Below are 16,629 nucleotides of genomic sequence, written 5' to 3'. Positions count from 1 at the left end.
GGAAATGCTCTTTCATTTTGTGATTCTTGCTCCCTTCCCATAAAGACTTTCCCCACCCTGTTCATTTCTCTCCATGCTCTGCCCAGCCTCCTCACTAGTGTTCCCTTGTGTCCTCATTCCCACACCCTCAGACACAAACATGTTAGTTTGGCTAACTTTTATGACCTTTCAGGTCTCAGTTTCCATATCAGTTCCTCCTGGAAGAACCTCTAGATTATTACATGCCCTCATTATTTAATGGTGGTCACATCTCCATGAATCCGTAAACTTTGTGAGGGCAGGAATACATTATTCCTATGTATAACTTGCTTCTCAGACTCCATCTTAAGACCTGCGACATAACAGGTACTTAACTGGTATTTGTGAAAGGAAGTCAACTATGTGATGACTACATGTTGCCCTATAGAAAGTCCACAGTTTAAGAAAATCCCATATACAAAGAGCTAGAATCATACAATGGATAAACTATGGGGAGGGGATTAATTGTACTGTGTTAACTGAGTGACACATTTACTCAGTCAGTCAATATTGTTAGAGTTCTGTCTTTATGCTGTGGGAGGTACACTATGTTGAAACTGAAAATAAGAGTCCCGAGACAAAAAATAAATAAATAAATAAATAAAACCTTTATGTCTCTATCTGCCTATCTTCATCGTTATCATTGTCAGTCATCACCATCACCTATCTGATAACTGCCTTTAAAAAAATAAACACTACTTGTTTCAGAGTAGACAAGAACTGTTCCCTCCAATGCGGTGACTGAGGAATGTCCTTGAAGACGGTGGCATTGCTTGGAACTTGAGGAGTAGGATGTTAACAGATGTAGAAACAGATGAGGCATCCTGAGTGAACGAAATGCAGGTGCTGAGATACAGGGAAAATACACACACACACACACACACACACACACACACACACACACACACAGCAAGTATTTTGGGGGGGGAAGAGGAGGCCTGCTCAATTAACCCAGAATATAGCTGATGGGCACTAATGCTGGAAAGGTTGCCTGGAAATGATAGATTGAAGAAGACCTGGAACACGAACCTTAAAATTTTGGAATCTATCCCCCCCCGCCCCCCCAGTAAGCAGTGGGTAAGCTGCTGAAGTTCTTGGCAGGTGGATACCCTAACAGGGAAATGCTTTGGTGTGGTTATTCTGGTGGCAGAGTGGGGAGAAACTGGGGACATGGAAACTGCATAGAAGGCTACTGAACTTGCCAAGGTGAAAGATGATGCAGCCTTAAACAGAACAGTACCAACATGAGAAAAAAAAAGAGGTATGTGTCTTAATTTACAAATTCTTAAATATGGGGCGCCTGGGTCGCTCAGTGGGTTAAGCCTCTGCTTTTGGCTCAGGTCATGATCTCAGGGTCCCAGGATCGAGTCCCACATCGGGCTCTCTGCTCAGTGGGGACCCTGCTTCCTCCCCTCTCTCTGCCTGCCTCTCTGCCTACTTGTGATCTCTCTGTCAAATAAATAAATAAAATCTTAAAAAAAAAAACCAAAACAACCAAATTCTTAAATGCTTCGCAGGAACGAGGAGATCAGAAAAATATGGATACTAAACTGTTAAGGTCAATGTGAAAAACATGACAAGATACTAAAGAAAGTTTCTCACACAACCTTTTAGAAAATTGGGTATTGTGTACAGGGAAGTGCTTCGGTGCAAAACTAAGGGGAATTCCTACTGGTCACCCATATGCTCCAGCAGCTGCTGTTCTCTCAATCCCCCTGGTATTCAGCCTGGAGGACCATGCTTGGATCCTGGGCTTTCTGCCATCCCCACATGAGCACCGGGGCCATGCCCTTTGCAGTGTGACCCTAGGGGAAGGGATAGGAAGAGGTTAGGAGGTAGGGAGGACCAGTCTGTCTCCAGAAGTCATGGAACTGTCCACCATATTCTACCCTAAGCTGGATGTTGGAGTCGTTCTTCACGCATATTTTACAAATGTTACCAGATCACTGAAGTACATAGCTGGGAGATGTCGAAGGGGCTACCATTCTTTGTTTTTAGAACTGAAATGAATTAACAAGGATTTATCATATTTTTATGACCAATACTACTAGGCACAAAGATAAATGAGACAGTGTTTAATTTCAAGCAGGTGCTAGGGGAGTGAACTCACATGTTTTTGTTTAACATGTTTCTCTTCCTCTTGCTGATCTCTAAATGTGGCTGGTCCCCTGGGCTCCCCAAAGCTATCTACACTGGCTCCACCTAGAGGGTTATGGCTCCCCATTTTATATCCTTAGACCCGACCATTCCCCAAACCGCGACTCAAATATTCAACATCTTACTTACCAAATCTATTTGGATATCTGACTGGTGTATCAAACGTAACCTAACATGGATATCTTTATTACTAGGTCGTCATAGCCTCATTCTCTCCAGGTTTTCCCATATCAGTAAATGCACCATCATGGGCCCAATTGTTCCAGACCTAAGCTTAGAAGCCCTCCTTTCAGGGCACCTGGGTGACTCAGCGGGTTAAGCCTCTGCCTTCGGCTCAGGTCATGATCCCAGGTTCCTGGGATCGAGCCCCGCATTGGGCTCTCTGCTCACTGGGGAGCCTGTTTCCCCCTCTCTCTCTCTGCCTGCCTCTCTGCCTACTTGTGATCTCTGTCTGTCAAATAAATAAATAAAATCTTTTTAAAAAATCTAATTCCCTTTGGTCAACTTCTCTCAACCCCCTACGGTGCTCTCAGAACATAGAGAAAGGAGGAATTTGAGAAAAACTTCAGTCACTTCATAGCTTTATGGTCTTCCTGGATGAAGAAAAGGCTTTTCTGATTAGACACAGAGGAATGGCAGAGAAAGAGACTGAGAAATACTGGAAGCCACAAACTTGCCAGATGCATTTAAAGAAGGTTGGTAACAGGGAGAAGACAAACTGGATTAGATTGCATAGGTCCCTGCATGACTGATGGTTAGATTTCATTGATAATGATTAGATTTCATTATGTAGAAAGGAAGCATTTGAACATAAGTATAATGACAAGAGCTCAGAGTGACTGCTTTGAGCTTGACATTCGACTAAGCACACTTGACATACTGCTTTCATTTCATGGTCCCTAAAAATAGGGGGAAACGAGTCACAGAAAGATGAAGTAACTTGCCTAAAATGACAGGATCATAGTCAGTGAGGCCTTCATGCCAGACTGGGATCCAGGCTGTGATGCCCAGGTTTGCACTGTCCCACGTTTGCATTTCAGAGAGGTAGCTTAGGCAATGTGATGGATGGTGAGTTCCCAGGGAGAGTCATATATCCCAGAGAGAATATGGTAGACGGAAAGCAGGAAATCAGGCTTCTTCATTAGTCCAGGTGGGCAGAATATAACACTGAAGCTACCCATGGCCGGGCGATGAAAAAGAACGTGGCAACTCTGACACATGGAGACTTTGACTGAATCGTGTCTTCCTTTTAAACATTATTACTGGCTTGAACATTCTTCTCTGCCATGGTAAATAATGAGTACCAGCTTTCTTGCTGGTATTGCTTGCGGCAAAAATGTGCAGTGCCATAGTCATATTTTACATTTTAATCTGTAATCCTTTCTCCAAAAATATAATACTATGTGCCTGACTTCATGTATTTTTTTGTCTGGGAATTATTTTTAACTTAGTCGCATAAGGGCTAGGGAAAAGAAGAGGGTTAAAAAAATTAGAAACATGTTCAAGACAGAAAAAAAAAATCACAGAAAGTTACTGATAGTGTCAGCTCATGGATACTGTAAGGTGAGCATCCATTCATAAGGATGATCCTTACATCCTCCTGGTGAAGGCGAACTTTGAGAAGCCTTTTCTGGCAATCTCACAATTCTCATGTAGAATTTTACTACTGTACTACTGTGCTTCTGTCACCCTGTGCTGCTTCCCCCACCACCTTTTGGACAGCTTTACTAAGATAGAATTCACATATAAAATTTGCCCTTTAAAAAAAAAGTGTATTAATTCAGTAGTGTTAGCATATTCTCACTATTGTACAATTGTCACCACAATAAATTTCAGAACTTCTTATCACCCCAAAAACAGACGCTATACCTGTAAGCAGTCATTCCCTATTCCTCACCAAACTCTCACAGCCCTAGGCAATCACTGATCTATTTTTTGTCTCTATGGATTTGTCTATCTTGAACATTTTTTATCAAATGGAATCATACAATATGTGACTGGCTTTCTTTCACTGTAGCAGAATAATGGTCAAGGTTCATTCATATTATAGTATATACAGATATTTCATTTCTTTTCACGGCTGCATAATATTCCACTGTATGGCTAAAACTGCATTTCATTTATCCAGCCATCGCCTGAAGGACAAGTGTGCTGTCTCTGCTTAAGTGGCCTGAGGTGAGCCTTCCAAAGAAGCCACCAGCCAGAAGACCTCTACATAGACAAAAAGTCTCACTGTGCATTCATGAACCTGACACAGCAAAATAAATGCCTTTTTTTTTTTTTTAAGAGAGAGAGAGAACATAAAGGAGGGCACAAAGGTATCACTCCAAGCAGATGGAATGTTTCTGGACCACCCCCGGAGCCTGTGCAATGACAACGTCTGACCCAGCAGGTGATCTGGATTCAGGAGGAATAGAAGCCTAGTTCACTGAAGGGCCAATCCTCTTAAAGGTATCAGATAATTAAGAGATAACTTCTCAGGGATCCTTGCATTTTAAAACATGGATCATTGTTTGAGAGTAAACCTTAATGTAGAAGTGGATTCTTGGGGGCGCCTGGGTGGCTCAGTGGGTTAAAGCCTCTGCCTTTGGCTCAGGTCATGATCCCAGGGTCCTGGGATCAAGACCCGCATCGGGCTCTCTGCTCAGCAGGGAGCCTGCTTTCTCCTCTCTCTCTGCCTTCCTCTCTGTCTACTTGTGATCTCTGTCTGTCAAATAAATAAATAAAATCTTAAAAAAAAAAAAAGAAGTGGATTATTGATGCAAGAATTATAGTCATTATTCATTCATTCACTCATTCAAACATTTAGAAGAAATATAAAGTAGTGTTTGGGAGTAGAGCTTACCAAATCTTTGGTATGGTTGTGCTAAAATCTCCTGGAAAGTTTTAGCAATTCTAGAGCTCCATCTCTTTACATTTTGATGTAGTAGTTGCCAGGTGATTCTGATGCCAGACCATTTTTGAGAATTTCTGGTTAGGAGAATGGGCTATGGGCCAGACACACTTGAATTTAAGTTCCACCTCTGTGTTTAATAGAAGTGGATCATGGATAAATTTCTAGTTATCTGGGACTCAATATACCTCATCTCTGAAATGGGGTTGAGGGGAAGGGGGATATAATATAGGACTATGACATTGGACTATTTGACAATTAAATGAAAAAGTGTGATAGTCTCATAGAGTTCATGACAAACAGTTACCACTTACTGAGTGCTCTCTTTGTACTAATGGCTAAGGTGGAGGAAACAAAATAGCCTATAATAGAAGTGCTGTCCTCAACATCCTTAAATTGAGTAATGATGGAAGATATGCAAGAAATAATAACTCAAGAGCCACATTTAAGGAAGGCCTCAAATATGAACAACGCGATTCTTATTCTTGGTTCTCTACAGACTCATTTAGGCACCGACACAAAACCTGAGAGAGGGAGACCACACAATTCTTTGTCAGATATATGGCCACATATTTGGACAAGAATGTGGCCACTATCTATTGAGCACTGTTCTTGGCTTTTCATAGATGTTAAAAAATCTAAGCATCATTCCTATCCTTCAGTGGCTTCCAGCCTATAAAAGGAGACAGGTGTTTATAAAGAAAGAACAAGTTCTAGAAAGTCATGACTGATATAGTTGGTAAATGCTGGGGCAGTGCCTTACTTTGGATTAAGGAAGACAAACACTTATTAGAGAAAGTGTCATGTGAGCTGAGCCTGAATGAGGCTGAGTATCTTACTGGGTTCTTCCTCCGTGCCAGGCACTCTGCTAAGGTACACTAACGTTAGGTACTAACTCATTGAACTGTTTCAATTTACCCTTTCAGATATTTACTCTTATTATTTCTTAGACAGGTAACTGAGGATAAGAGAGGTTAGTTAACTTGAAAAAGTTACACAGTTAAGAAATGGCAGAGCTGCAACTCAAAGACACATCTGTCAGCAGTCTCCAAAGCTGCTGGTGTTTTTTGTTTTTTTGTTTTGTTTTTTGAGAGAGAAAGAGCATGCACATGCATGGGCCTTGGGGAGGGATAGAGGGAGAGGGAGAAAGAGAATACCAAGCAGGCTCCACGCCCAGCAAGATCTGACACCCCGCTGGATCTCACAATCCTAAGATCATGACCCAAGCAGAAATCAAGTAGGACACCCCCACCCAAAGCTTCTTAACACATTAACACTTTCTTGAAAGACAGGAAGGGTTCAGCTCTGGTTGTGGGTAGGCTAAAGAGATGGCAAAGTGTGCAAATATCAGCTGGGGGCTTACAAAATAGAATAGTAGAACGCAGTGGTTAAAAGATTGGACTCTGCAATCAGAAAAGCTGGCTTTGAATGAACCTTCCTAGCTGTATAATCTTAGGAAATTACTTAAACTCTCCAAGCTTCTGTTTCTTTATTATAATATGGGGAAAGGGATATATTTACTGCAGTGAGCTCTTGCAAGGAATAAATGAGCTAAAGTGTGTCGAATGATTAGTAAATTATTATCACCATCATTATCTTGGTTATTATTTTTCTATTTTTCTAACTATCCATGAAAAGCCAGCTTAGGTTTTAAGAGAAGAAGAAACACATTTATCACCTGTTCATGTTAAAAAGACAGGCCAGGGGGCGCCTGGGTGGCCCAGTGGGTTGAGGCCTCTGCCTTCGGCTCAGGTCATGGTCCTGGGGTCCTGAGATCCAGCCCCGCATCGGGCTCTCTGCTCAGCGGGAAGCCTGCTTCCCTTCTTCTCTCTCCCTGCCTCTCTGCCTACTTGTGATCTCTGTCTGTTAAATGAGTAAATAAAAATCTTAAAAAAAATAAAATAAAATAAAAAATAAAAAGACAGGCCAGGAAAAGCACAGAGATCCCCGGGAAGTCTAATGGAATTCATGGTTATGCTTTTTAGGCAATGGGACCTGCGTTGACAGGATCAGTATGCCCAGGAGTCTTGGCTTTGTCGCTGGTTTTGCCCTAAGTTATAAGCTGGATAAAGTATTATTAATCTTGGAGTTTCCAATAAGGCTGTTGCCTTGGAGTCATGATTTGCAAAGCAACTGTAATACAAAAGGGCTAAAGTTCATATGTGTGAAGCTAAAAAGCTTCACCACTGCTCTGTGATTAATATTTGGGTATGTCCACTCTACCAAAGCCTTGGGAGTTTGTTTCGGCCATTCCCCCCTTTTTTCTAAACATGATGGCTTGAGTCAAATGTTGTTAATGTTTAAAATGAATGAATTAAACTGCTTGCTTGATTCCTGGTGACATGGCCGAGATACATCAGCACTCCTTAAACCTTTCTCTATTCAAGCAAAAAGTCTCACTATGCACTTATGAATCAGACACAGCAATTTGATATAAAAGACAGGAGGCTGCTGTTTAAGCCAGTCCAACCCTGGAGTCCTAGTTTCCCTATATAAAGGGAATGTGGTGGTGTGGCTACAGAGTCAAAGACTTTACCCATTAAACATCTGTTAGAAGAAAAGGAATCTGAACGGCTGACATTCAGCATGGTAGTGATTATGCATGTTCAGGATTGTAGGGTACCAGGCATATATGTCTTCTTATGTTTGTTTTTCTCTCTCTCTCCTTGTCTTGCCCTCTTTATCACCTAATAATAGTAGCAATTATTATTATAAATTATTTAAAGCTAACACGTTAAGGGACACCTGGGTGGCTCAGGTGGTTAAGCCGCTGCCTTCGGCTCAGGTCACGATCCCAGCGTCCTGGGATCAACCCCCAAGCCTGGAACCCTGCTCAGCAGAGAGTCTGCTTGTCCCTCCATCTCCCCGCACCCATCTGTCCTCTCTTTCTCTCAAAAAAAACAAAACCAAAAAAAGCCCCAAATTTATTACTCCCAATGAATGTGTTTTTTTTTTATCTCAGGTTTAAAACTTCACATCAGAAACATACTTCATAACATGTAGAATAAGAGAGTGCTCTCAGCACACATATAAGAGACATCTAACCTCTTTAAGAGGGCTTCTTAGGAAACTTGGTAGAAGTGATGTCAAATCTGGGATCCAAAGCAAGGAGGATTCATCCAGAACTGTTCTATTCCGCAAACCCTTGGCTCTGCTCATGCATGCCTTTCCCTTTCTCAACATCCTGGTGAACTCCATCCCATGCATCCTTTTTTTTTTTTTTTTTAAGATTTATTTATTTATCTGTGGGGGGAGGGGCAGAGGGAGAGGGAGAGAGAGTCTCAAGCATACTCTGGGCTGAATGCAGAGCCTAGCATGGGGCTCCATCTCATGACCAAGGGATCACAACTTGAGCAGAAACCAAGAGTTGGTGGCTTAACTGACTGCACACCCCCATTCCCCCTTCCAAGCATCCTCTAGGGCCCAGGTCTGATGGAATCAGTTATTCCCTCATCTGGGTTTCCATTTTCACTTTGAAGATACTTTGTTAAAGTATTCAGCACTCATTCCTCAATTCATTTACTCATCAATTGACATAAACTGATGAAACATCTTGAGCAGGGGATGCCTGTGCTAAACTTAAGAGACAGAGTCCTTTTTCTTCCCAGAGGAGGAATCAGCAGTTTGTACAGTGTGACAGTTGCATATATAATAGTAGATCGGAATCACAGGCATCTTGGTGGGTCAGGAAGGACTGCTTAGGGAAAGTACTACAAAAAAAAAAAAAAAAAAAAAAAAAAAAAAAGACGTGCCAGCAAAGGATTGGAGGAGGAAATAAGAATGTCCCTGGTTGGGGTCCCTGGGTGGCTCAGTGGGTTAAGCCTCTGCCTTCGGCTAGGGTCATGATCCCAGGGTCCTGGGATTGAGCCCCTCATTGGGCTCTCTGCTCCGCGGGGAGCCTGCTTCCTCCTCTCTCTCTCTCTGCCTGCCTCTCTGCCTACGTGTCATCTCTATCTGTCAAATAAATAAATAAACCTTAAAAAAAAAAAATGAATGTCCCCAGTGGACAGAGCACTGAGTATGAAGGTCTTCAGGTAAAAGAGAATATGAATGATGCTGTAGAGAAACATACAGGCAAGAGCTTGGAGGGGAAAAGCAATCTTTTCAGAGAGACAGGCAGAGAGCAGCTGGTGGAGGACAGTTTCAGCTACATTAAAGGAGACAGACTTCACACCCATAGCATGTGTAGTTACTGAAAGATTCATACAAGTAAGTGGCCTGACCACATTTTGAAGTCAGTAACAATCCTCTGGCAACTGAGGATGGAACAGACTAAAGGGGTAAAAGAAATGCAGAAAGGAAAGTTTGGAGGCTGTGGTCATAATTCATTTAGACTGTAGTTATTTTTCATTTACACTATATTTATTTTTTAGGTGACTGAGTCCCACTTAAGGGTAAAACTGTGTTTTATTCATCTTTGTCCTTAGAGGACCTGTCAAGTGACCACCATGAAGTCCAACTGAATTAATATTGATCTGAATCTGAGGAAAATACTGAGATTGAAGGATGTGTTTTACAATTTCTACAAAGATCATTTATAATTAGGTCTATTATGGGAAATTTCTTTTACTTTGCAGGAGCCCTTGAATGACTGTTTTGATTTCAGGCAAAAGTTAAAGCTTGGTGTAACATTTAAATAAACAATAAAATTAAATGAATTTTTATCTAAGCCATGTGTTGAGATTTCATAATCCTTGCTGCTATCTATCATACTCCCAAGCTTAATTTCACTCCTCAGCACTGAGTAAGTCATCTTGCACTGTACTCTTTTGTCTGGGTTTAGAAGGCTTTCATAAGGGCTAGTTAAGCAAAGTAACTCTCAGTGCTATATTGCCTTTTTTTTTTTTTTTTTTTTTGCTATATTGTCTTATTTGCATTGTCCTTTCTTTCTGGATTCGAAGTGTTTCACAGCTGTTAGAACGAGAAGTACCAACCTCATTGCACATAGGGGAGAAATCCCAAGCACAGCAGTAAACTATTACGTATTCAAGGTCAGATAGCAAGAAGTATGCCTCAGAGCCCCTTTCCCAAGGCAGGCATTCACCCTGTATGTACATCTTATTAAAAACAAACTGGTAGATTAAGTTAAAGAAGAAAACCCGAATCACTGAAAGAAGTGGTCTTCAGATAATTATAAGTGATAGCAAGCTTTTCTATTTTAGGTATAAGTGAAACATATATAACCTATTCTGTTTACTTGTTTTCAAAGACCTTGAATTAAAAAAAAAAAAAACTATCATAAAGGCACTTTTGCAAAGTGTCACACGTGAGCAGAAATTTCTATATATAGGAGGTCAATCAGGTGTGCCTGCTATTAAGAAAGGGGGGTGCAGAACAATATCAGTATTAAGATTTACACTAGGGCACCTGGGTGGCTCAGTCAGTTAAGTGTCTGCCTTGGGCTCGGGTCATGATCCTAGGGTTCTGGATTGAGCCCTGCATCAGATTCCCTGCTGAGCTATTCTCCCTTTGCTCACCCCCCACCTCCTCCCCCCTCGTCCTCTATCATACTCTCTCAAATAAATAAAATCTTTAAAAAAGAAGATTTATGCTGATTAATATGACTTAAGTAGAAGCACATCAAGTTTGAATAAAACAACTTCTGGATATACTGTGTGGTTTGAGTAGAACTGCATTTAATTTTCCACATTCTACTGAAGAGAATCTGGCTATCACTATTTTCCCTATGTTATAAGACAGTATGATGTAGTATAATATTACAGAGTAATACAGACTATTCTATTTTTTTAAAGATTTTATTTACTTATTTGACAGAGAGAGAGATCACAAGTAGGCAGAGAGGCAGGCAGAGAGGGGGGAAGCAGGCTCCCTGCTGAACAAGGAGCCCGATGCGGGGCTTGATCCCAGTATTCTGAGATCATGACCCAGGCCAAAGGTAGAGGCTTAACCCATTGAGCCACCCAGGCGCCCTGAAACTATTCTTTTTTTTAACATTTAGGATTCTGTTTTGGATTCTGTCCCAAAGGCCAATGTATAACTACATTTTTTTTTTCATTTGATGGGATCTTGGAACCAAGACCATAAGAAGGACTAATGGAAGGTAGTTAGCCTAACCCCAATGTTAAGTTATATGCTATAGGAAAATAATTTTAAAAACAGATCAACAACTCTCTCTTGAACCACGGTTAAACCACGGTTACTATGTTAGAGTTGAAGATGATGCACAATGTTTGTACCAAACAAAACTGCATGTACTATGTGCCAGAGGAGTGGAGAAAACATATGCACGTGCACACATGTACACACACACGGACAAGGGAAAGTGCAGCAGGATGGCAAGGACCATCTTTCTCTGGCTCCTTGTTGAATTTCAGTGCCTAGCACAGTGCCAGGCACCAAGTAGATGCTGAATAAGAATTTCTGAATAATTAAATGACTTCAGCAACAGAGAAGTCCTTATGGTTAAGGCTGGGACATGAAGGATGAACAGGAGGAATCAAGGACAGACAGGTAAAAGTGGGGAATAAATTATAGATCACAATGTCTGGTGGGCAAAGTTAATTGTGGGGAACCAATGGATGGACAACTGGAAAAATAAAGAGAGAGTAAATCACGCATGTGCTGACTGCCTAGATACTGAATTTATGTATTTTTTAATAATTACAAAGAATCTGATAAACATTTTTAAGAGGAGAGACATGATCCAATTTTTTAAAAGGAAGATTAATCTTAAAGTTGTGTGCTGGGCAGAATGGAACAGAAAGGACTAGAAGTTAGAGGTCCAGATAGGGATCCATTGCCAATATTCAGAGAGAAAGGGAGGACTTTGGATTAGTATGGAGGGAAGAGGGTTTTTTCTTCCTTAAGCTAAAAGAACTCTTATTCATCTCCCCACCATCATTTTCTTCATCCTCACTCAAAACCTTTTCTCTTTATTGAGCACTCAGTATGTGCTGGGCACTGCACAATTCATGTGCACCTGCCCATTTCAAACTTAGAGCAAGCTATGAGACGCACGTGCTTACTGTTCTCCATTTATCATTGAAAGAACTAAGTTGACAGGAGACCCGTTACCTCACTTAAAGTCACAGAGCAAGGTAAATGGTATAGCTAAGGTGTGTGTGAGCCTGAAGCTTCTTACAGACTTGAGTCCCTATACTTCTCTCATCTGGTGTGTAATGTTTGAAGAGTCCACATAACGTGCTGATTTGGGGAAGTAATGCCAGAAAGAAGAAAAGATCAAAGATGACAACCAACGCTTGTACCTGGAACATTAGAAGAATGTGGTACCATCCACAAACTTGCAAAGATGAAAGGAGTCACACATGTGCTTAGAAATGTTAAGACCTAATATTTTCAGTATGCTTAATATAAGCCAGGCAGTATACTAAATAACATATATTCATTTTCTCATTTAATCCACAACATTATAAATACTACAGATTGGGGGGAAGCCCAAAAAAGAAATGCGGATTGTGCAACAAAAGTGTGCTGGAAGCCAACAGCAAAGTCAAGACATAACATGGACAGCCTCATTCCAGAGCCCGTTTGCCCAGTCACTATGCTGTACCAGAAACACGTCAGTTTGTTTTTAGAGAAATCACATTTCAGGGTGCACAGTAGTATCTTTTAATTATTTATTATTTACCTACTTTTAAAATTTTTCTCCCACCTATTCGAAAACAATTCCCAAGGCCTCAATCAGATAAATGCACTTCAACATAATGAGATTTAAGACATTTAACATGAAGCCGACAGTACGTGTGTACATATGTATAGAGATAGGTGTTTAAATTGCAGTAGTTTTCTTTGAGTAGTAGATGATGGGAGATCTAAGTTTAAACTTCTTAAGGCTTTTCTTCTCCCTCTCCAAGATTTCTTTAATAATTGTTATATAACTTCCATAATCTGAATGAAATAATGTTTCTTGGGGTGGGGTTGGGGGAAGGAAGAAGAATTCAGTGAGGAAAGAGGAGCAAACAGAAAGTAAGAGTAGAAAACCAGCTGGAGCCGGGAGCGAGGCTGGAATACATAGGCATGCTTTCAACATCATATGATGAAAAGCTGGAATTAATGCAAGCATGGAGATTTTTGTTCCTAAATCGGAAATGCTGTGGACTTTAAAATGCCCCTTCTCTTTGCTGAAGAGTGAACCAGCCATTAGACAAAGCAAGTCACAGCACAACTGTTAGCTTCATAAAATCAACAGCTGAAATCAACAAGATCAGAACAGACTCCTTCTGAACAGATGTCAGGCCCCTTCTCAGGAAGGGACTATACAGTCAATTAGATTGGACCTTGAATAAATCATTTTTTGGAAATCACTGGGAACACTGTTTTGTTTTGTTTTAATTTTTATTTATTTATTTGACAGACAGAGATCACAAGTAGGCAGAGAGGCAGGCAGAGAGAGAGGAAGGGAAGCAGGCTTCCCGCTGAGCAGAGAGCCCGATGCCGGGCTCGATCCCAGGACCCTGGGACCATGACCTGAGCTGAAGGCAGAGGCTTTAACCCACTGAGCCACCCAGGTGCCCCAGGAAACGCTGTTTTTTTATCAAACCTACTTTACTCTTTCTTCACTGTCCGCCAGCCTTGCCCGTGTATACTTCACAGACTCAGGAGTACAGATCACTCAGGGAAATAAACTGTATTACCTATGAAATATGAAATTAACTTTTCTTCCTTCAGTACCTCTATCCCTTTTTGCTTCATAGAGGCAGAGAATTTCCTGGGCTTATTCACCACTTTTAACTCCACTGCTTAGCATAGAGCCTAACAGTAGGTACTCAGATATAAAAATGTTTATTGAGTTAAGTAAATGAAGCCAAAATGGAATTTTCAACAGCAAAAGTAAAGAACTCCTTCAACCCACAATATATTTATGTTGTTCTCCCAAATAAGGACTATTACAGGAGGAGGTGTAATTCACAATCTACCTAATGGTAATGGCATTTTACCCCATGTTAAACTCTGGAGTATATTAATAGTATCTAACTACTTAGAGATTTAAGCAATATACTTTCAAATGTAAGCAATTTACTTCTAAGAAACACATTTTCCCCCTAGTACTTTCTTTGACTTATTACTTCCTGACACAAAAAGTAGGAACTATGATTGCTCATTTAAGGTTTGAAACCACTTCTATAGACAGTCTTACTAGGAAAAGTAGTCTCAAAGGTTCAAATTTTTTTCTCCACATGGACCTTACAGGAAATTCTGAGAACCAAATTTCCTCTTTGGATGGTAAGCAATCTTTGACAGTTCCAAAATTCTGAGGCCCTAGCTTATGACATTCTAGATCATAATAGCATTTGTATAGATAATTATTAAACTTCATCTGCTTACTCACCTCATACTGTGACAGATGAATGCTACTGCTACCGCTAATCATCATCATTATTATTATTGGCTATTTACTACTGCTAGCCGCTGTGCTAAGCTATTTAAAAGCATTATCTTTTATCTGAGGTGGGTGTTAAAAGTCATCTAGTCCAGCCCTAAATGTATCATTTATGAATCCTCTCTACAACTCCCCATTGGGAGACACCGATATTCAAATAAAGAACTGCAGGCCTGAAGAAGTGATGAGTTTTGGAAAAGAGAAGCAAAGCAGACACTGTCAGAGCACAGAGGAGATCCAGTTCCCTGGGGAGGACTCAGGCTGCTTCTAACAGAAGGCACAGCTGAGCTGAGGCTTGAAAGATGAGAGAGCACTTGTCGTATGGTTGAAGGAAGAAGGAAGAAGTGAATAAATATAAGATTTGGTAAGAATCACAGATGTACCGAGACTTTTGATTAACTGGAATTGTGAGGATGGGGAAGGAGAAGGAATTTGGAAAGGGCTCATTTTTGTATCTGATATTAAGCTCATCTGAATTCTTACTTTTCAAGTAAAACTTTCAATTTGGGATGAAGGGTTCCAGATTCTGATCTGTACAGTGAAAAATTGTTAAATAATAACTCTTAAACTCTTTCTGTATGTCAAGCACAGTACTTACCATTACACATTTATTATTTCACAAAAACAATGAGATAGATATAATTTTTCCACTATACAAGAGAAGAAATTAAAATTTAATATTTGCCCAACTTTACTCAGCTCGTATATCTATGAGCCACTTGTTCACTCAGTTGTTCCTCGAGAACCTGCAATGTGTCTGTCAAAATTAAGTGGGTCAGCCTGATTTGAAAACATTTGTTTTTACCACTACACAGCACCTGTCTCTCCCTTAGCATCGGAAAGAGAAACTATATTTTTTCCTTTTCGCATTTATTAGTTTTTAAATTTTTTTTTTTTTTTAAATTTGAGAGGGGATGGAGAGAGAACAAGCAGGGAGAGGGGCAGAGGGAGAGTGAAAAGCAGATTCCCCGCTGAGCAGAGCGTCTGACTCAGAACTTGATCCCAGGATCCTGAAATCATGACCTGAGCCAAAGGCAGATGCTTAACCGACTGGGCCACCCAGGTGCCCCTCACATTTATTATTATCTTTACAACTCTCAAATGACTCAGGAACAAGTCATATTCTAGAGAAGTCAAAGTGTGAGGCTACTAAACACATTTCTTGCCCAGAGCATGACGGAGATTTAACACAAAGCTGTGTATCATTATTTTAGCTATGCTCTGAATGCCAACTGAGTTCATTGCTTAGGCCATTTCACTGATAAACCCCATTTTTCAGGGCACTTATAATCTAGCAGTTAACAGGGGCGCCTGGGTGGCTCAGTGAGTTAAGCCTCTGCCTTCTGCCCAGGTCATCTCAGGGTCTCAGGATCGAGCCCTGCATCGGGTTCTCTGCTCGGTGGGGAGCCTGCTTCCCTCCCACCCCCGCCTGCCTGACTACTCGTGATCTCTGTCAAATAAATAAATAAAATCTTAAAAAAAAATCTAGCAGTTAACATTTTTCCTGTGTGAAATAGGCTAAGACAAGGGAGTACTTTACTCTAGCAAAATAGTACACACAAAATAGCTATTAAGTCTTAAATGATCACGTGAGAGAGATAACTAGATAAGATGGGATTTGAAGCCTAAATCTAGGGCTGTGGTGGAAAATCTAGGGCTTCGTACAGAGACACACAAAATATAACCGATAGTGGTAAATAGGAATCATTAGTATTTTCCTTGTATTCATGCAGATGGGGTAACAGAGACTTCGTGAAGGCACACAATTGGCTTGCAGCCCAGAGCTGGTAAGTAATGGGGTGAGGCTATCCTCCAAGCTGTTTCACTGGAGAGCCCATTGTCTTCACTCTATCTCTACAGTACCTCCCTCATAGGGAGCTGGTGAAAACGACATGGAATAACGCAGGTAAAGGGTTTAGCAGAGCATGTGTCATATAAGCACTCTCTTTAAAATCAGTTTGACAAGTACATCTGAGCATTTAATTGCTGCCAATCACTGTTTTTGGTCCTGAATAAATACAATAAAACATATAAAATAGATGTGTGACTCATGGAGCTAATGTGTTACATGGGAGAGACACACAATAAGCACGATAAATAAAGACATAAGTACTATGCTGGATGATGACAAAGTGCTATGTGGAAAAAAAACAAACCATAAAGCACAGAAGTGACAGGAAGTGTCCAGGTGGGGTTGTAA

The 16,629-nt window shown here is 40.7% G+C and overlaps 1 protein-coding gene across 1 annotated transcript in view; it reads right to left on the bottom strand.

Annotated features, from left to right (window-relative positions):
* JAKMIP2 (janus kinase and microtubule interacting protein 2) overlaps positions 1-16,629 on the bottom strand; it is a 167,982-nt gene that overhangs the window by 69,375 nt on the left and 81,978 nt on the right. The gene's annotated exons all lie outside the window — the stretch shown is intronic.

The sequence above is a fragment of the Martes martes genome (assembly GCF_963455335.1).
Source record: "Martes martes genome assembly, chromosome: 5".
Classification (NCBI taxonomy): Eukaryota; Metazoa; Chordata; class Mammalia; order Carnivora; family Mustelidae; genus Martes; species Martes martes.
This window is presented reverse-complemented; position numbering and strand designations above follow the sequence as displayed.